The sequence below is a fragment of the Tenrec ecaudatus genome, chromosome 8 (assembly GCF_050624435.1).
Source record: "Tenrec ecaudatus isolate mTenEca1 chromosome 8, mTenEca1.hap1, whole genome shotgun sequence".
NCBI lineage: Eukaryota > Metazoa > Chordata > Mammalia > Afrosoricida > Tenrecidae > Tenrec > Tenrec ecaudatus.
Window position 1 is genome coordinate 72,024,818 of NC_134537.1, and position 22,891 is coordinate 72,047,708.

General features: G+C 39.5%; 1 non-coding gene across 1 annotated transcript; it reads right to left on the reverse strand.

Annotated features, from left to right (window-relative positions):
• Positions 1–1,746: 1,746 nt before the first annotated feature.
• Positions 1,747–1,894, reverse strand: LOC142455804 (small nucleolar RNA SNORA57). Its single transcript, XR_012785930.1, has one exon. It is a non-coding gene; the product is annotated as a small nucleolar RNA SNORA57 (small nucleolar RNA).
• Between the last annotated feature and the right edge of the window lie 20,997 nt (positions 1,895–22,891).

Consider the following 22,891-nt stretch of genomic DNA (forward strand, 5'->3'; position numbering starts at 1 on the left):
TATGTGGGCTCTCATTGTACTCTTGTTGATGTAGTTTGATATGCATAAATGTTTTACTTTTACTTGGTTCCTTTCATCTATTTTGTCTTCCTCTGCTATGCTTGGTTGTCTGTTTATGCCTTGCAAGGAGGCCCTTAAGTTTGGTCCAATGTTCTCATTGCTGATCCTTATAGTTCCGTGGTGTACAATTAGGTCTTCAATCCATCTTGAAGTGATTTTGTGCATGAGAACAGTGTGTGTCATGCTTAATTATTGTGAACATAGAAAGCCGATATCTGTTGTAGAAGCTGTCCGTATTCCAAATGATGGCTCTCAGTCCTTTGTCAAAGATCAGTAGTTTGCATGTGGTTGTGTTTACTTCTCGATGTTCTATCTGTTCCATGGGTATGTAGACCTGTCCTTGTACTCCTCCCAGGCTATTGTCATGCTGTGGTGATGCAGGGGGTTTTAAAGTTGAGTGGGATGAGGTCTCCTACCTGCTTCTCCTTTTAAAGAAGCTCTTTGCTTACCCTGTGACTCCTGCCTCTCCATAGGAAGTTGGCAATTAATTTTAAATTTATTTGAAAAATGAAGTTGGTATTTAGATCAGGATCTTATCTATGGGCTGCTTTTAGTAGTATGGGCATTTTTGCAATATTGTCTTCTTATCCACGAACTCGAATATTGTTCAATGGTGTGGGTCTCTTTTACTTTCTTGTAATGGACGTCTGTAGTTTGTTGCTGCTGTTGCCGTGATCGTTGTTGTTGTGCAGGCCTTTCGTTATTTGGTTACGCTTATTCCCAAGTATTTCAGCTTTTTGTGGCTATTGTAAATGTTATTTTCTTTACATCTTTCCCAGTACTCTTCTCACTAATTGGTTTCTTTGTTAATATTGTATCTTGCTTCTTTACAAAATCACTAAATTATTTCCAATAATAATAATTTTTAGAATCTTTGCATTCTCTATATTTAGAATTGTATCATGTGCAAAGAGTGTGAGTTTCACTTCTTCTTTGCCCAATTGTATTCCCTTGATTTCTTTATATTGTCTAATAATTTTAACAAAGACTTACAGCACAATATTTAATGAGTGGTGATAGGAGAATCCGTGTCTTGTTGCTATTTCCAGTGTTTTCCTCCATTAAGTTTTACCAGAAAACAATCTTGGGTAATTTCAAATGCCCTTTCTGTTACTATTGATATGATGATGTGCTTCTTGTTCTTTGTCTTATTTAAGTGGTAGATTAAATTGATTAATTTCCAAATGTTGAATCTAACCTCACATCTCTGGTATGAATCACACTTAGTCATGGTGAATTACTTTTTTTATGTGTTGTATTTTATTAGGCTGACTTTTGTTGAGGATTTTTGTGTTACTGTTTACGATGGATATCCGTCGATATTTTTCTTTGTAGAGACTATGCTTGGTTTGATGTCAAGTTTATACTTTCTTCATAGAATGAGTTTGGGAGCGTGTTGTACTCTTCTGTATTCTGGAAAGGTCTGTGTACAATGGTGACTCTTCTATGAATATCTGATAGCATTTCCCTATGAGGGCATCTGGTATTATGCTTTGCTTTATGGGATGCTTCTGTTTTTCTTCTTCTTCTTCGAGTAGAGTTTTCTGGGCTAAACTGAGGGACCGAATGAGAATGTAATGCAGCCAAATCCTCTAGGATCATAATCATGGGTCTGGAAATCTAACTCCAGTGGGGGAAGACCCTCATGGCTATGAAATATAAATAAATCTCTTTTTTTCCCCGGGTCCTTGTCCCGGCGCTTGAGGATAGAACCAGCGATGGGCAGCCACTGGCACTGAAGACATGACGCCGAGGGGACCGGAGTCCGCTCCCTCTGCCTCCGTACATAACTGGGACCAGGACTGCATGCCTGGCCCCCGCCAAGAAAAGGAGGGTGAAATATAAATAAATCTTAATAAACATTCGCATGACTGAACACAGCCCCTGCAATAAGCCCCCATAAAGGAATGGTTATAAAGGAGCTACCATAAAGGATGCATCTTTCTTATGTCTGGATTTTCACTATGCCTGAAGGTTATCTGTAGATAAGACCTGACCCACCATAAAATGTAATAAACTCTGTTTTTGACACTTGCTGATGCTGGTCACAGATTGCTCCCCTGGGCAGGGCTCAGGGGCATCTGAGGTCAACTAGCACTAGGTCAAGACTCTGTCATGTCATTGTCTTTTTACTATATTACCCACTTATATACCCACTGATTATGTAATATGTTCGCTGTATGACATGTATGCTTTTTGACAGATCTGCAAGTCCCAGTATATGCACTAATTGGAAAATGCATTCAGTTTTTGGTCCTAACATAGGGACAAGGAGCCACTGTGCCTTGCTTTGTGTGTCTGTCTTTATTATTTTCACAATTGCACAATTGCTCCTGAGGACTCTGTTGAGTGTTGAAGAGCCATAACTCAATAGTTTTCTTTATTTATTGTTTCTATTTTGTAAGTTTTATTGGCACTTCATCCACATATCACAAAATCCAATGGTTTCATCTTATCAAAAAGAATTGTACAATCGTTACCACAATCAATTTTAAATACAATTTCTTCTCCTTCCACCCCCATGATTAAATAATCTTTAAAATAGTTTGTGTAATCTCCTTTAATTCTAGTGCTCACTCCCCCCCCCCAGTGGGGGGATTCTTGATTATCTTTTTAAAAAAATTTTGCTTAGCTTATGGGACTGTTGAGATTTTCTACACATTTGTGTATTCATTTGGGTAGATGGTATCTTTCTAGGAATTTGTCCATTTCTTCTAGATTATCAAACTTGTTGGAGTACTTTCTTTCATAGTATTATTATTATTATTTCATTTCATTTGGCACTGTTGTGATTTTGCTCTTTTTATCTCTAAGTCTAGATATTTGAATCTGATCTTTTTTTGCTAAGTTTCCAGCAGCCTGTCAATTTTCCTAATCATTTCAAAAAATCAGTTTCTAGTCTTGTTAATTTTTTCTTTTGTGTTTTTTTTGTTTCCACTGGTTTATTTCTGCTCTGAGTCTTATGATTTCTATTCTTCAGTTGCTGCCGATTTCATATTGTTTACTTTTTCTCCATTTATTGAAATTGCTGGGTTAGAGCATTAATTTAAGATGTCTTTTTTGTCAAGTATGCATTGATTGCTATAAATTGACCTCTAATATCTACTTTTGCTGTGTTCCAAAGGTATTGACATGCTGTGTTTTCAATTTCATTTAGTTTGAGAAATCTTTAAATTTCATTCCTTTTTTGATTTATTCCTCAGTCCTTTTTAGTAGTATGTTATTCAATCACCATGCATTTGTCTTTATGTTTCTGTCCATTCTATTGTGATCTGGATTGTACAATCCATTGTGAAAATGGATTACAGATTCTCAGTTTTCAAAAATTTGTTAAGATTTTGTTTGTGGCCTAATATGTTGTCTCTTTTTAAGGATGTTCCATGTGCCCTGGAGAAGAGTGTATACTGGGTCATTGTTGAGGGGAGTGCTCAGCCTGTATCTGGGATGCTGAGTGTGGTGTCTAAGTACTTTGTTTCTTTATTGAGTTTCTTTCGTGATCTGTCTCTCCTTGAAATTGGTGTATTACAGTGTGCCATTACTTTAGAGCTGTCTATCACTTTCTTTGATTCTGCAAGAATTTGATTAATATATTGCAAAGGCCTCATTGTGTGCTTATATCTTTATTATGGTAATGTAAACTTGGTCTATTCTTGCTTTAATAATTATGAAATTACTGAAATAATATCTCATTATGGTATTTGCTATGAAGTGTATTTTTTTCAGAGATTAATGTTGATACAATTGATTTTTTGCCATTTGTTTGTTTGATAATCTCTTTTCTAGCTTTTCACTTTTAGTGTGTTTTTGTCTTTGTATCTGATTGTGTTTCTTATAAGCAGCACATTGATGGGTCTTTTTTTCTTATATGATTTGCTGAATAACTTGAGGACTGTTGAAGTTGTAGAAAATACTTTTGTTAAGAAGATAAACGTAAGGGATAGTACTGATTAAAAAGGAATTATAAAAATAGTACAAGTTTTTGTTTTAAAGATGGGGAAAGAAGAAACCGAAACAGCATCAGTTGGGGGATAAAGTCAGAGCAGGGAAAATTCAAGAATATGCAGCACAGAGATCAGTTGAGCTGATGTAGTGCCTAGGTGTGGTCGACTCTGCCCATTTGCATTCTTTAACTGGAAGGAATAGATTTAGGCATACTCTCGTTTAAAGGTAAGGGTGTCAAGTCAGGCTGTGAGAGCTAAGAGACCAGAGGTCTTATAGTACGTGAGGCAGAGTGGCTTCACAAGTCCAAGTTGGATGCGTGCGGAGGGGGTGGGGCTCCCATTTCAAAAGGCAGTGAGTGTATGCGAGAAGGGAACCATGAGGAGCTAGCAAAGCTGGAATCTTTATTGCAACCGCTCAGAGTGGAGCGGATTATTGATCTGAATGATCTGGAGTGGACTAGATAATATATTGTCTGGAGATGAGGATAACTCTGACTTGAGGATAGTAGAAATGGTAGAAAATATCTATTTTAAGAGTTATGAAAAAAGGATTATACTGATTATAAACAAATTATAAAAGTTAGTACAAGGTTTTGTTTTAAAGAAAGCAAGGGAAAAAAGAGCTAAGGTTTTAAATTCTGCCCTAGGAGAGTGTGATACTATGCAGGGCAAATATCATTTGAGCTTTTAGAAACTTTGTTTTGGACTAAGGGTTCTGCTCTTTTGGATGTTAAGACAAGTGGGGCCCAAAGTGGGTGAAAAAGTGAATGTGGTGAAGAAAGCTGATGGTGCCCGGCTATCAAAAGAGATAGTGTCTGGGGTCTTAAAGGCTTGAAGATAAACAAGCGTCCATCTAGCTCAGAAGCAACAAAGTCCACATGGAAGAACACACCAGCCTGTGTGATCGAGTGGTCCCGAAGGGATCAGTTATCAGGCATCAAAGAACAAAAAATCATATAATTGGCTGCACACCTCCATGATAGGATCGCTGAAGACAAATGGGTGCATAAGCAAATGTGGTGAAGAAAGCTGATGGTGCCCGGCTGTCAAAAGAGATAATGTCTGGGGTCTTAAAGGCTTGAAGGTGAACAAGCGGCCATTTAGCTCAGAAGCAAAAAAGCCCACATGGAAGAAGCACACCAGCCAGTGCGATCATGAGGTGCCAAAGGGACGAGGTATAAGTCATCATGCAAAAAAAAAAAAAAAGATATGTGTGTGTATATGTGTATATATATATACCATATTGAATGAAGGGGGAAGTGCAGAGTGGAGACCCAAGGCCCAAGTGTCAGCCAATGGAGATCCCCTCATAGAGGGGTTTAGGAGAGGAGATGGGTCAGTCAGGGTGCGAGGTAGTACCGATGAAGAACACAGCTTTCCCCCAGATCCTGGATGCTTCCTCCCCCCAACTACCATGATCCGAATTCTACCTTGCAGGGCTGGATAGGGCAGAGGTTGTACACTGATACATATGAGGGCTGGAGGCACAGGGAATCCAGGGTGGATGATACCTTCAGGACCAAGGGTGTGAGGGGCGGTGCTGGGAGAGTGGAGGGTGAGTGGGTTGGAAAGGGGGAACTGATTACAAGGATCCACATGTGACTTCATCCCTGAGAGAGGGATGGCAGAGAAGGGGGGGGGGTGGGAGGGAGACTCTGGATAGGGCAATATTTGACAAAATAATGATGTATAAATTACCAAGGACACATGAGGGAGGGGGGAACGCATGAGGGAGGGAGGGGGGAAAAAGGGCACATGAGGGAGGGAGGGTAAAAAAAAAGAGGACCTGATGCAAAGGGCTTAAGTGGAGAGCAAATGCTTTGAGAATGATTGGGGCAGGGAATGTATGGATGTGCTTTATACAATTGATGTATGTATATGTATGGATTGTGATAAGAATTGTATGAGCCCCTAATAAAATGTAAAAAATAATAATAATAATTAAAAAAAAGACAAGTGGGGCTCGGTTGTACTAGAGATATGAGGCTCTTCTAGAGCTGCAGGAGTTAAAAGACCGGAGTTCTTATAGTTTAGGAGGAATAATGAGGCCAATACTAAGAAAACAATCCAGCCCAGACCAGATCAAGTCCACAAATCCAACATTAGTCTTTATGTCTGATATTGGACTGAAAATTCCTCTTTAGACTCATGCAACACATGCAATGGAAGATCACAGGCCAGTGGGTGGAAAGTTTTGTGGATCCAGTGGTGGTGAAAGCATCTCAGTGCTGATGTGGGTCTCCATGTGGCTCCTCCAGCTCCAGGACTCTGGTTCCACCAGTGTAGCTTCATCTGTCTTGTCAAAAAGAACTAAGCAGGGAATATGGGTCTGGCCTCCAGTTGGCTATTTATCTCCATAGTGCCTACAAATGAGTTCAAGTTGCAACCTGATTGACAGGCGAAACTCTACCCCTTCACTCTTAATAGTCTTAAATTGACCCCACATTATGCAACTACCACAGCCATCAAGTTGGTTTTGACCCTGTGCACAACAAAACGAAATATTGCTCGGTCCTGTGAGATCCTCAGAATCGTTGCTATGCCTGAGCCTATCGTGGCAGCAACTTTCTCGAGCTATTTTGGGAAGGGACTTCCTCTTTCTTCCCTACCTTCCACCTTACCAAACATGATGTTCTTCTCCAGGGACCAATCCAGTGAATGTAAAATGAGACCTTGTCATCCTTTCCTCTAAGGAGCATTCTGACTTACTCCTTCCAAGACAGACTGATTCGTGCTTTTAGCCAATCATGTACTTTCAATATTGTTCTCCAGCACCACAATTAAAATGCATCGGATCCTCTTCAGTCTTCCTTAGTTAATGTCTGCTTTCACATGCATGTGAGGCAATGGAAAAATACCATAGCAAAGGTCAGACATACCTTAGTCCAAAAAGTAACATTATTTCTCAATACTCAAAAGAGGTCATGTGCAGTAGATTTATCTAGTGCAATGCTTCCTGAAATTTTTTAACTGCTGCTTCTAAGTATTGATTGTGGATCCAAGCATGACAAAATTCTTGACAATATCAACTTTTGCTTTATTGATCATAATGCTACCTATTTGTCCAGTTGTGAGGATTAGTAGTCACCCAGACTGAAGGCTGCCATCATTGATCTTCATCAGCAGGCGTTTCAAGTCCTCCTCTTTCAGCAAGCAAAGTTGTATCATCTGCATATAACAAGTTGTTAATCAGCCTTCTACAATCCTGATGCCACACTCTTCTTCATATAAGCCAGCTTCTCTGATTATTAGCTCAGCAAACAGTTTGAACAAGTATGCGAGAAGGTAAAATCCTGACACACACCTTTCCTGATTTTAAATCATGCGATGTTCCTTTCACACTACCTCTGAATCCATGTATAATTTTTTCAAGAGCACAATGAAATGTTCTGAAAGTCTTATCCTCTCAAGGTTATTCATAGCTTATTATGGTCTAAAACGTCAAATGCTTTCGTTTAGTCCATAAAACACAAGTAAGCACCTAGCTGGTATTTTCTTCTCTAAGTCAAGTTCCATGTGACATCAGCAATGATATCCCATGTTCCACACCTCTTCTTAATCCATCCAGAGCTTCTGACAGTTCCTTGTCAGTGTACTGTTGCAACCATTTGTGGATGCTCTTCAGCAACATTTTACTTGCGTGGGAAATCAATGATATTGTTTGAGGCTTCTGCTGGGTCACCTTTATTTGGAATGGGCACAAATATAGATCTCTTCCAGTCAGTTGACCAGGTAACTGTCTTCCAAATTTCTTGGCATAGATGAGGGAGTACTTCCAGTTCTTCATCAGTTTCTTGAAACATTTTAATTGTTACCCTATCAATTCCTGGAGCCTTGTTTCTGGCTAATGCATTCAGTGCCGCTTAAACTTCTTCTTTCATAATCGTTGGTTCTTACTCATATGTTACTGTGTTAGTCTGGGTGTACTAGAGAAATAAATTTATGGAGATTCATATGTGAATAAGAAAGAGTTTTTTATACAAGAGCAATTGAATATTGAGACAACATCACAGCCCAGTCCAGACCAAGTCCATAAGTCCAATATTAGGCCATATGTCTGATACCAATCAATAACGTCCTCTTCAGACTCACAAAACACATGCAATGATGCCAAATGCTGGAGGCTCACCAACCAGTGAGTTGGACGTCTTGTGGATCCAGTGGTGTAAGCATCTCAGCACTGGAAGGTGTCTCTACATGGCTTTTTGGCTCCAGAGGTCTGGTTGCATGAGGGTAGGTCCATGTGGCTTCTCTAGCTCCCAGGACTTAGCGCCATGTGTCTTGTCCATAGAGGTGCTCTCCAGAAATCTTGTCAGTAGAGAGTCTCCAAGGGAGTGACATAGAGAGAGTGTGTCTCCAGCCTCCGAGGAGGAAATTCAGGAGTTCCCAGAATCCTCAGGAGAGGGCCAGGTCCACACAGAGATCTCATTGGTTATGTCTTGATTGACAGGCCAGGCTCCACCCCTTCACTTGTAATCCTCTCATATTGATACCAGATTATGTAACTACCACAATAAGTGACTGGTAAAACATTATGAAAAACCAAGATATTGTTATATCTGTTAATAAGGAAGTAAACAGCATTTAGATTTACTCACCCCAAAATACATTCATTTAATTTTAATGGTATTATTTTTGTTTTGGTCTCTACATATTGTTAGTTCAAGAACTGCAATTTGTTTCCTTTGGAATTATTTGATTTTAAAACTTTCACCTTACTGTACTCCTAAAAAAAATTTTAATGACATTTTTGTTTGGCTGATTCCTGCAGTTTTTCTATGTAAATAATCACACCATATGCAAATTACAGTTTATTTATTTCTTTTTCTATCTGTGATAATATATCTTTCTTTGTTTCCTTCCTACAATGGTTAGAATTTCTAATGTAGGAAATATAAGAAATAGGGGGTTACATCTATGCCTTTATCAGAATCTTAAGGGGAAATATTTCAGTATTTAAAGTACAATTAACTCAATTGTGAACCATATAAAGAAAAATAGCAAGACAGTTTTTCATCTGATAAAATACAAAGTTAGGCTGATTAATTGAAACACATTTAATACAATAATAGCGATTTTGAAGTTCTCAAGATTTGATTGTTACAAGTTTTAAAATTTTCACAGACAACACATGCTCTTTTTTGAAATCTGGCATAAGGGGATAGTGGAACTTTACCTATCATCTATCTATCTATCTATCTATCTATCTATCTATCTATCTATCTATCTATCTATATCTTATTTAGGCCAGGAAAGGATCATCAATATTAAATATGATAATAAATTCCAGGCATAGCTTGGGAGGACCCTGATCTAACAACTGATGCAGATGTTGCCACTGTTGATTGCCAGTCTGCTTTGCACGTTATTGTGGTGTGGCTGTTTGAAGTGAAGAGAATTTTGATTAATTTCATGAAAGTGAAACTTTTTAGGAAAACTTTCTTTCTTCCGACATTGCATTAAGAATCCATTCTGTAAGCATCCACCAAGCATAGCTTTGGCTCTAGGAAGATGCTGTAGCACAGAGGGGAGCAAGAGAAAAACAAGCCAACTAGCTAGAGACGGACAGGTTCGTTATATTCAAGCCAACTGCTTTGTCACAATGAAAGTGCCGAGCCCAGAGACAGCAGCAGGATACAATGCAACTGCTATATCCATCAACCCCTGGGCAGTTTCCTCATTTAAGCAGCCAGACCAGAATAGAAGTTGTGGACAAAAACTAGCCTTTGTTGCCAGACACCTACCAAGGCCAACAACATGAGCAGTGTCATCTTCAAGGACAAAACTAGATTACAGTTAGCTAATATGGTCCTCACAAGAGCTAGTCAGTAAACGTGGGGATAGAAGGGCAGGTTCCCCTGTGCGCAAATGCCTTCTCTGCTACAGAATGGTTATGTTTTTGTGGGAAGGAAAAAATGTTATTTCTCAAAGAAATAGTGAGTGTACATTTATCGCTTGAGTCAGCCTGCGGTAAAGTTTTGTGTTATTTATGGTGTCTCTATTTCAATGCTCATCTATGGTTCTCATGCTGCATCTGGCTCATTGTCATCCTCCCTGGTCCTTTATATTTTTTAGAGTTCAACCTGGTTATCTATCATCCTGAAGAAAGTTCTGTTGCAATATTTGTAATTAGGTTACTTAGGACACTGTCTGAAACTTAGTAGAAATCTTACTCCAGAGAAATAGTTCCTCAGTTAGGAATACAAGCGCCAAAGTAAGGCAGAGGCAATCCTGTCTTCTAGGGGCTCTGCGTTGGGATTGCCACTACACTACCTCTGCCATAAGATTGGGTCTGCTTACCAACGCTCTTCTTCAAGGCCTGTTTTCAAACAGGAGAACCCAAGGCATAGAGAAAGTATTTGTGAAAAACATCCAAGGACCCTTAGAATTTTAGTCTCAAATTTGATTTTATGAATTATATATATTGTTCAAAATGTAAGCATTACTTAATGAGATGTTAGAATCACTTAGGACACTAAACAGCATAAGTTTTAAACACAGGTAGACTAATTAGAATTTGATAACAATTTTCTGAATGATTGTAATATAATCATGAATGTGGGAAGTGTAACCAAATAATAGCAGTAACTCACAGGCTTTTTTTTTTTAAAGCAAAACTTTGAAAGTGAATTGGTCCAAATAGAAACATACTGTCTCAGAAGTAGCATACTGCTTCTGGATCTTCTATAAATAGAAATCTTATTAATTGTTGGGATCACTAGTTTATTCTAGGTATAAATTCTAGGTCAGATATACATAAATTTTAAACTTCTCACATTCTTACTTGCTTTATTCTTCTAATGCTTCTGTCATATGCAGATGCTGTCAATTTTAATATAATTTAATTTACCATTTTTATGGTTAGTATTTTGTAAAATATCAAAATATTCCCATTCTAAGATTTTTAAAACCATTTTCCTACTTTTATGCAGATATCAATGTAGCATCTTAAACTGTAACTCTCATAGATCACTAGAAGGCATGCTAATTGATTTATATATTTGGGGAAATTGGTATTATCAACTAAAATTAAATTTGTAAATCTATCTGAAGCATTCCCATTCCTAAGCACATATCTATGAGAAATGAATGTTCATTAGAATACCTTTTAATGTTAATAGGCACTATATTTATAGCCATTCCAGGCTAGAAAAAAATAATAACACAGTTTCCATCAGGTAAAGATTGGACAAATAAATTTTGGTATGTGCTTATATTGAAATCATATACTGCAAATGACTTTTATAATAAAATAGTACACTGTGAAGAAAAAAGACACCTAGAACTTAAGCCTTACCCCAGAAAATACATGGTAGCTGAGGAAGCAAAAGAAAGCTACACCGTGATTGGTGAACTGATGGTTGGAGGGCAAATACAGTCTTGCTACATCAATGCCCAATACATTGTATTAAGATATATATTATTCCAGCAAACCAGTGACAGTCATTCTGTTTTATATGTTTTTTGTTTGTTCATATTAGAGTGTGTATCACATTGTTATGTCATTGGGTTTACCCTCTTGAAGTTATGATATATGTTTTTCTATTTTTCAGTAAATGAAGCCCACGATTGATGAAACTATAGAAGGGACAGCAAATTGAACTAGCATTTCAAGGGGGGTAGGGGTGGAGGTTCAGGGGAAATGAAAGTTAGAGAATGTCAAGGAAACTAGGAAGAAAAAGTATGTTTGGAAGCTGAGCGTAGCAGCGAAGGTACAATGCTGCTTGACATGATTGAACGATGCAGTGACATGGTACTTCTGTTAATGCCCAAGTAAAAATAAAAAGAACAGCAACTCCAAACAACAATATTGATCCAGGAATGGGTTTGGGGCTTACACTAAATCCTAGCTCCAACTTAAGAACCATTAATTCTTACATCATGGCCCTGCTTGATACTCACCCTCAGGAAGGGAACACAAAGGAGACGGGTGCTAGAGCACAAGGTGGTGAAGAAATTAAATGGTGCCTGGCTATTAGATAAAATCATATCTTGGTTCTTACAGGATTGTCTCCAAACAAGCAGCCATATAAGTGAGATGTCACCTAAGCGCACAGGGAAGAAGTGCACAATCATCAGTAACCAAGAATTGTGAAGCATATAATCCACAATTGAAGGAGGGATTAGCATCAGAGCCTAGTGTGAGAATCTGGTTTGCAAACTGCTATGAACGACAGTGGAAGCCCAAGATCCATTGTGGAAGCACATAGGAAATAAGCCTCCAGTGAACACCCTCTGCCCACAATGAAGGGGTAGGGGAAAGGGGTTCCTAAACAGAGTGTATGAGAGAGTTGCGTACAGAAGATCAAAGGCTTACATTAAACTTGAACAGTTAAAACCTTGTCAGCGGACCCCCCCCCCCTATGATGCATGCTGGACCTGATCTGGTTTCCCCAATTTTCTGTATTTTGGGTTTGTATTGTTTTGCTTGGTGCTTGTTTATAAACATTACGGGGTATCTCAGAGGAGTTATATCATTGGTGCTCACCCACTTGAAGTTGTGTTCTCTGTTTTCTCGCTTAGCAGGGTGTGAAAACTGGGATTGATGAATCTTTAGAGATAGAACATAGAATAAAGGATTCTGGAGAGGGGAGTACACTGATGGTAGGAGGGGAGATGATGTCCGAGTGCACATATAGAGAAGGAATGTTTGGAAACTCTGGTAGCAAATGTAAAATTCTGTGGAATGTGTTTGAACTATGGAATGATATGGTGTATATATATTAATTCCCAATTAACAACAATAATAAAGAAAAATAAATCATACAATATGTGTAAATCTAAAAAAAGTACATTAGGACCAAGATGATAAGTAAAAAAGTGCATACTATTTTTCCCCATTATTTGGAGATGAACAACAGCTTACACTAATGTATAGTGAGGAAGATGAAGGTAATGAATGCCTTAAATATAAACAAGGTTATTTGCTGTCTGAGCCATAAAATAGCCTTTTGACTTGCCAGAAATAAAATTTCTCTGCTCATGGTGGTAGTACACAGGAGTAATCATGTAAATATTCATCCATCTTAACAGTCAGCATTGGTGAACTTGAAATACGTATATCAGAATTAAAAATCAAAAGAAAATAATCTTAAAGTTCACAATCTATTTTTAGAGAGGCAACGTTGTTGTTTTAGGTGACATTGAATTGGCATAAAATCTTAGCAACTCCATGTACAACGGAGCCAAACGTCACCCTCACAGTGGTTTCCATGATTGATCCCACTGTCGTAGCCACTGTTTCCTTCCGTCTCATCAAAAATTTTCTTATTTCTCACTCACTTCTTCTGAACCAAGCATAACATCCTTTTCTAGGAACTAGTTTCTCCTACGATGTCCAAAATCTCAAAGACAATGTCATGCCATTCTTGTTTCAAAGTGGCATTTTAACTGTACTTCCTCCAAGACAGAATCATTTTTCCTCTTGATCTTCTAGGGTATTTTTGGTATTCTTCCTCACAACACCCTAATTCAAATGCACCAATTAGAAAGTGAGCTTTCTTATTTGTTGTCCAGCTATCATGTTCAAACTAGGCAATTAAAAATACCCTGGCTTGGGTCATGTACACCTTAGTCCTTGTGTTAGGCTTAATTCTCTAGAGAAGTGAAACCAGTGACATTTATATAGGAATATGAGAAAAAAATTGTATCAAGAAATATAGTTCACTCAATTTAGGAGTCCCCAAAATATGAACTAGTTCAAATTTATGTATCAGCTGAAGCCTTCTCTTGACTCATGCAGTGGCAAAGACTGATGACCCAGGAAGGAAGACAACCACAAGCTTGTTGAACACAAAGTTGAATCCTAGTTGGAAGCCTGCTTGTTGCCTGGCGGACCTGCAGATGATATGGCAAGAGGTGAACAAACCAGATGGAAGATCCAGGTCCAACAGAAATAAAGCATTACCAGTAAATTGGCTTAAAAAGAATAAGCTACACCATTGAAGAGTCTTTCTTCCAATTCCATCAAGACTGGCTATCAAAAGAGATAGTGTCTGGGGTCTTAAAGGCTTGAAGATAAACAAGCGGCCACCTAGCTCAGAAGAAATAAAGCCCACAAGGAAGAACACACCAGCCTGTGTGAGCATGTGGTCCCAAAGGGATCAGTTATCAGGCATCAAAGAACAAAAAAATCATATCATTGACTGCACACCTCCATGATACGATCACCGAAGACAAACGGGTGCATAAGCAAATGTGGCGAAGAAAGCTGATGGTGCCCGGCTATCAAAAGAGATAGTGTCTGGGGTCTTAAAGGCTTGAAGGTGAACAAGCAGCCATCTAGTTCAGAATCAAGAAAGTCCACATGGAAGAAGCACACCAGGCTGTGCGATCAAGAGGTGCCAAAGGGACCAGGTATAAGGCATCATGCAAATATATATATATATACACACACACATATATATATATATATATACCATATATATATATATATATATATATATATACCATATATATATATACCATAGTGAATGAAGGGAGAAGTGCAGATTGGAGACCCAAAGCCCATTTGCTGGCCACTGGAGATCCTCTCACAAAGGGGTTTAGGGGTCAGGGTGTGATGTAGTACCAATGAAGAAGACAGCTTTCCCCCAGATCCTGGATGCTTCCTCCCCCCAACTACCATGATCCGAATTCTACCTTGCAGGATTGAATAGGGCAGAGGTTTTACACTGGTACATATGAGGGCTGAAGGCACAGGGAATCCAGGGTGGATGATACCTTCAGGACCAGGGGTGTGAGGGGCGATGCTGGGAGAGTAGAGGCTAAGTGGGTTGGAAAGGGGGAACTGATTACAAGAATCCACATGTGACCTCCTCTCTGGGAGACGGAAGGCAGAGAAGGGGGTGAAGGGAGACTCCGGATAGGGCAAGATATGACAAAATAAAAATCTATAAATTATCAAGGGCTCATGAGGGAGTGGGGAGCGGGGAAGGAGGGGGAAAAAAGAGGACCTGATGCAAAGGGCTTAAGTGGAGAGCAAATGCTTTGAAAATGATTAGGGCAAAGAATGTACAGATGTGCTTTATACAATTGATGTTTGTATATGTATGGATAGTGATAAGAGTAGTATGAGCCCCTAAAAAATATTTTTTAAAAAGACTGTAACCTAAGGGGGAGGGGAGGTGTGCAGGACATTGGGCCACAACTGCTGCCTATTCACAGAGTTGATTACTTTATGTTGAATTCGATCATGGACCTGATTACATTGTATTAGGTTCCCTCATGTGGGATTACTGACAAACTACTGATAATTGGTCTAGCCAAGTTGGCACACACTTAACTATCACAGCCCTCAAAGTAGCATATTTACTGCTTAATACTTTAAAAACACCTTCAGTGCAGCTACAATCAATGCAAAAGATCTTTTGATTTCTTAACTGTTCCCATGATCATTGATTTTTAATCCAAGTAAAACGAAGTTTTAAAAAATAATGAAATCATCTTATTGAGCGCTTGTACAACTCTTATCACAATCCACACATACATCCTTTGTGTCAAGCACTTTTGTACATTTGTTTCCTTCATCATTCTCAAAATATTTTCTTTCTACTTGAGCCCTTGGTATCAGCCCCTCATTTTTCCCTCCCTCCCTGCTCCACTTTCTCCCATGAACCCTTGATAATTTATAAATTATTATTATTTTGTCATATCTTACACCGTCCTACGTCTCCCTTCACCCACCTCTCCGCTGTCCATCCCCTAGGGAGGAGGTTATATGTAGATCCTTGTAATCTGTTTCTCCTCTCTCCCTCACCTTCCCTCCAGCCTCCTAGTATCGCCACTCTCACCACTGGTTCTGAGGGGTTCATCTGTCTTGGATTCCCGTGTTTCCTGTTCCCAGGAATTGGGATCATGATAGTGGGGGCGGGGGAGAGGGGAAACACTCAAGAACTAGAAGAAAATTGTATGTTTCATCATTGCTACACTGTACCCTGACTAGCTCATCTCCTCCCCACGGCCATTCTGCAAGGGGATGTCAAATTTCCCACAGACATGCCCTGGGTCTCCACTCCATACTCCCCCTCATTCACAATGCTATGATTTTTTTGGTCTTTGATGCCTGATACCTGATCCCTTTGACGCCCTGTGATCTTACAGGCTGGTGTGCTTCTTCCATGTGGACTTTGTTGTTTCTTGACTATATGGCTGCCTGTTTATCTTCAAGCCTTTAAGACCCTAGACGCTATATCTTTTGATAGCTAGCCACCATCAGCTTTCTTCATCACATTTGCTTATGCATCCGCTTTGTGTTCAGAGAGCATGACAGGTCAGGCTGATGTGCTTCTTCCATGTAGGTTTTGTTGTTTCTGAGCTAGATGGCCACTTGTTTATCTTCAGGCCTTTAAGACCCAAAACGAAATTTTTGACATTTCAATCTTTTCTCCATTTATCATGAGGTTCCTTGTTGGTCAGGTTGTGTGGATTTTTGTTTTCTTTACATTGTATTGTAATCTATAATGAATGCTGTAGTGTTTAATTTACTTCATCAAGTGCTTGACGCTCTCCTCATTTTCAGCAAGTAAAGTTGCATCATCTGCGTGTGGCAAGTTGTTAATAAGCTTACCTTCAATCCCGTTGTGACATTCTTCCTCATATAGTTCAGCACTTCACTACAATGTTGGGACAAACCTTTCGTAATTGTAAACCATACTGTATCCCTTTGCTCTTTTTGAATGACTGCCTCATGGTTAATAATAAAACATTGATAAATGCACAAGTTGGTAAGTCAAAGAGGTAAAAGCTTGTTTGTTAAACTGTGTACAAAATTTTAGAAATTACACATTGGGTCATATAAATATATTGAAAAATTATAATTATATGAAAATATATAAACTATTGCTACAAAATTAAATAGAATGTAATGTCGCTTTCATTAATTTAAGAATTAATAAATTTTTGAATAGATTAAGCCCCCAAACAAAATAATTTCTCTAATTTGACCTTCACTTAAAAATAATTGCTTAAATGTAATCATATAGATAAAATGAGAGTGAGTAAACATATAATCTTTCTCAGTAAAAGTACATTATGACAGAATTATATATTTTAATTAATGCAGTAGCAATTGCATGAAAAAGCTGAACAATGAGCAAGGTAGAACAAAGAAGAGCTGATGCATTTGAATATAGTATTGGCAAACAATATTAAATACACCGTGGACAGTACGAAGAAAAACAAGTTTGTCTTGGACAAAGTGTAATTTGCTTATTCTCCAGAGGATAGGAGGTGAGACATTACCTCATGACCTTTGGGAATGTTATCTTATCTCTAGAGAAGAACATTGTGCTTGGTAATTATAGTGTCAGGGGGAAGAAGAGATGCTCATCGAGAGGAATTTCCACAGTAATTGTAAGAATGACTCAGATGTGCAACAATTTTGAAAATGGTGCAGCACCAGCCCTGTTTTTTGTTTTGTTGTGCATGCGGTCACTATGGGTGAAAACCAACACCAAGGCACCTCACCCCCAAAAACATAGTAATAATAGCAAATAGCTTGACTCTTACAAAAGACTGAGAGCTCAAGAAAGGTCAGAGAAAGTTGCTAAAGGTATTCCGATTTTGACCTTTTTTGAGAAAGCTAATTAACTAAGCTTTGTCAAATGCTGTCATGATTCCAGTCCCTTAACATATGAATAAATCATTTTACTTTCCCTTTTAGTACAATTTGAAAAAAATGTCCTTCCCAATGAACACTTTTCCTAATATTGTATACTAGCGAATGTTAAGATTTCTTCGATCTCAAGACTGTTTTAAAAACTTGCACTGGGGACCAAACAAAGGAAGAAGTTTCTAATGAAACTTAAATATTAAGTCAGTTGTACACTTCCTGAGTTGCAAGTGAAAGATAACTGGGAATTAGAACAAAGCCTTGCCTGACTTTTCCTTTTCAGTTTTAAGAAGAATAATGCAGGGAATTGATTTTGCTTTTACTAGAAAAGTTTGGAAACTTACCCAGGTGGTTAATTCCCCTGGTTTCAAAAAACAACTGTCTTATTTCTGTTTTATATATCATTTTCTATGAAGTGCTGAAAGTTCTCGTTGCTCTAATCTGTTGCTGAATTTCAAATATTCTCTGGGGCCTAGGAGAATGCTGTGGAGCATTTTGTTGCATCAAATATAAAGCTTGATGAATAGCATTGAATTTTAAATAGGTATTATTCAAAAAATAAATAGAATGATAACCACCAGGACCTAATATCACTTAATCTAATCTCACTTAAGTGGGATTTCTAGCTTTTATGAACAGTTTGGTATGGATGGTGATTGCTATTTTAGCATAAAATGATTATTATTGAATTATATAAAGATAACTCCTGGAAGATGAGGATAGACTGTAGTTGAGCAAGGGCAGGTGTAGGTAGGCTGCTGAATGAGTCTAGAAGTCTAGTCATAGGGATTTGTTGTGTCAAAAGGTACATACATAAAATCACCGTGGAAAGTAATACAGAAAATCCTAAATGAGATAGCAATAGAAATTCCATAGGATCCCAAAATACCACTAGTGGGCAGACACACAAAAGAAGTAAGAAACAGATCACAAAGAGACACATGGTTCCTCACATTCCGTGCAGCACACTTCACAATAATAAGAAGTTGGAAACAGCCTCCATTCCCATCAGTAGAAGAATGAATACAAAACCTCGGGTACATACACACAGTGGAATACTACACATCTCTAAAGAACAGCAATAAAACCATGAAAGACCTCATGACATGGAAGAATCTGGAAAACACTGTGCGGAGTACTCTTAGTCAATCACCACAGGACAAAGATTCTGAGTCCAATGCTGTTGGAACAAGCAACAGGACAAGCTCAGGTTGGCAAGTTAACTAGTCTGCTGGCTAGGATGGTCAGGCAGCCGTGTGGAGACCTGGCTGGCACCAATAAAGCAGCATCATTCTCTCTAGGTATGCATTTTGATGGTCCCTTTGGTGGAGGACTCCTCATATCAACTGTGATCACATTGTTAAGTGAGGGGGGCGTCTTGACTACTGAGTGGCTGCCCTGCAGAGTTATAATGAGGTCCCCCAGTCAGGGAGGCACCTCTATCAGAGGGATGAGGGATACTAATGGGAAAAATCAAGTGAGGAGAGGGGAAAGGGATCAGACACGTCTGGTGGAGTGTTCATAGGAAAAGTAGGGGATCAACCTTTAAGTGGGGGAGGATAATGCGTAAAATATTTTAAGGACACTCATTGAGGGGTGTCCCTGGTAATATGCACTAAATAAGCCACATTAGCCCCGGTTTCTGGGCACATCTTGGGGACCCAGGCCAAGTGCCATACAATACCGGGGCATTGATTCCTGAATCTTTAGGGCATACTACATGATCCCAAATCTGGACCAGTGAGATCCAATATGGAAACTCCACTGGGTGAGTGGAGTATTTCTCTCTCCCTGCACTGCCGTTAAAGCTTTAGGGAAGAGTGCATCAATCCACTATTTATGGGTAAAACCGTGGGAGCCGTCACAACCACATCCCCCAGACGCAGATTAAACAGACAAGTAATTCTGGGAACTGTTAGACAGTCTTGAGATGGTGCTTGGTGGACACCCTGGGACAGGTAAGTGCTGCACAGAAAATTCTGCCTCAGACCACAACTGTCTTTAAGCTAGGAAATGCTCTCTCGCCCTCTCTTGCTCTCTCTCTCTCTCTCTCTGTCACACACTCACACACACACACCACACACAATTCAGTTAAAAGGGAAAAAAGGCTAGGAAATGCTTTGCTTTCACACAATTCCTGTGCTTATTGTAAACTTGCACCTAAGTCTGTCAGTCCAGTGTTAATACCTCCTAAGATTTCATTTCAAATCTTCCAGTGTGACATTAAGCCACACATCTCAGAGCACTGAAACCTGACAGCGTCGCCTCCCCAGCCTTACCTGAACTGTTTACAGAAGTCATCAGGTAACTAGTGACATGGAACCAAGTGTGCTGTCCTCAGGAGTTCCAGTGCCTGGGTCACGCCAACCTCATCCACCATGGGCCTCTAAGTGGACAACCCCTCCCAACAGAGTAGGAAGCGTGTGGACCCATGTGTGGACATCATGCTCCTTTTGACAGCAGGAAGCAGCCAGATACATCATTGCCCAGGACCCCCAATGATTTAGGTCCAGACTCCTTTAGGTCCATGGGGAAATGTTATGTAGCTAGATTTAGGGACAAGTGGGGTTGCCTCCCCAATGCCTGTAAAGGTCCACATGGAGGGGTTGGAAAGAAACCAGGCAGTCTTTGGACACCTGTGAGAAGACCCAAACTGAGCACGCACAGACTAGGACTCCCTATGCCTAAGTAAAGCCAGTATCTTGGGCACACCCACCTTACGTTCATCACATAGGTGGGGCTAACTCAACTAATGAGGTCAACCAATACCTTCAGCCATGTCTCCCCCACATTCTCTTTGCACCCCCTGTTGCCCTGCTGCCAGTCTCCTTTTGCTCTGCCCTCACTCAGGGACAAGCCTTAAGGAGGGTTTCGAGTGTGTGTACCTGCGTGCCCTCTCAGGGCCCACATAATCTTGGGACTCTTGGCTCCTGGTCTCTGGGAATTCCCTCGTTCCACAACTGTGGGGTGTTCTTTTCCATGTGGGTTTTCGTGCCCAGTTGTGAACCCCAGTGTGGCTTCCACATAGCTTGGCATGCTTTCCAGAAATAGCGTGTGCCCTTTTGAGACCTTAAAACCTGGAACTTTTCCTTTCCTTCATGAAAACCCACTTGGATTACAAATGTGCTTCAGCATGAATTCTTTCCGTGTGTGAAGCAAAGCACTGAGGTATAACCCACTCCAGAAACCTAATATTTTGGCAGCCTTTGGACACCTATAGGAATTACTGCGATGTGAACCATACTTGGAAACTGAGGACTTAAGACTGAAAACTCATGGTGTTAAGAAGCTATACAAAAAGTATTGAACTGTCGGTAGGCAGACCATCATTGAGTTACCATATCAATGTCCTATATGCTGTATTACAAAATACATTATTCTGGCAAATATGTGGCAGGCATTCTCAGTGAATATTATTGTAAAGTATCCCTAAGAACCAACTCCCATTGTTTGTGTAAATAGCATCCAGCCATGAAAAGGTTGTTTCTGTACAAGTGAATAATAATTTAGGTATTGCGATATGGTTAGTATGCATTCGCCTAATATCCCTCTTTCAACAGGGCTTTATAAATTAGTACCCCTTTCTTCCCCCAACTTCCCCCTACCCCCATAGTATTGCTATACTTCCATGACTGTTCCTGAGGGGTTTATCTGTCCTGGATTCCATGGGCTGAGAGCTCTTATCTGTAGCAATATATATATTGCAGTCTAGGTAGACCTGGGTTAGGGTAGTGGGGAGGGATAACTTTAGAGAACTAGTACTAGAGGATTGTTGTGGTTTTTTTGGCGCTATTCTGCACCCTGGATGATTTGTTCCTTCGGTGTCACCCTTCTGTGAGGGGAGAAAGGGAAAACTATTCAAGCTGATCAACATATAATTACCCCCTTCTCCTTCTCCCTAGGGAGACAAACAACAGAAACATTGGTGAAGGGAGACAGCGGATAGTGTAAGATATGAAAATAGCAATTATTTATCATTAATCAAAGGTTCACAAGGATGGGAGTGTGGGGGAGGAAGGGAAAAAAGAGGAGGTGATACCAAGGACTGAAGTACAAAGAAAGTGCTTTGAAAGATTATGATGGCAACGTATGCACAATTGGTGTATGGATTCTTATAAGAGTTCTAAGAACTCCCAATAAAAGGATTTAAAAATTTAGTACCGGGGCTAATGAAAATATTAATGAAATATCTTTATACTCCTGGGAGACGACCAAGAAGACTCTCTACCATAAATTAATAAGGAGGTCTCTAAAGGGAGTCAAAAGCAGCTACAAAACAAACCAAAAAATTAGATTTAGGAATGGGTTTGGGGCTCAGACTAGTTCCAGTTAAAGAACAATTAGTGCTTACATCATGGCCTGCCTGATATTCACCCCGGGAAGGAAACACAGACTATGTGAGTGCTATAGCAAAGTGTGGTGAAGAAATTAGATGGTGCCTGGTTATCAGATTAAATAGCGGCTGGGGTCTGAAAAGCTTGTTTCCAAACAAGTAACTATCTGAGTAAGATGTTAACTAAGTCCACAGGGAAGAAGCACACCAACATCAGTGATCACATAATGCAAAACCCAGGAGGGGATAGTATCAGAACCTACACTGTGAGATTCCGGTTTACAGAAGGCCATGGACGACAGAGATAGTTGCAAGAACTACTAGGAAATAAGCCTCTGGTGCGTCTCCTCTCTCCATGAAAGAGGGATGGGAAGAAACTAGATACAAAGCTTTGGAGAGATGACTGTAAAGATCAAAATGATATACCAGACTTGAACTGGCATGACCTTGTCACTTGACCCTACCTCAGATGCAAGACGGGCCTGATCTTGTTTTCAGTATTTTCTGTATTGCTTTCTTTTGTTTGCTCATATTGGGGTTTGTCTCAGATGTCGTTTGTCACTGGAGGTGACCTTGAATTTTTGTTTTGTGGTTTTCTGTCTTTAGTGTGTGAAACCAGGATAGATGAAACTGTAATCCCAGAATAAGGGTTTCTGGGTGCTACAATGATGGGGGGAGGGGGGAGCTGATGCGGAGTTCAAGAAGGAAGAGAATGTTTTGAAACTGATTTTGGTAGCAACTCTACCATATTTCTTACTGTGATTGAACTGTGGAACATTGTGATATCTGTATTCTCTCCCAACAGAATGGTTTGGGGAAAATTTTTTTTTTAAAAGTATCTTTGGGAATTGTAGGAAGTGTCTCCAGGCTGGGTGAGTTTTGACAGCTCCCTGCTGAGGTTTGCCAGTAGTCTGCATTTAGTATGTGAGAGAAAGATAGAATCAA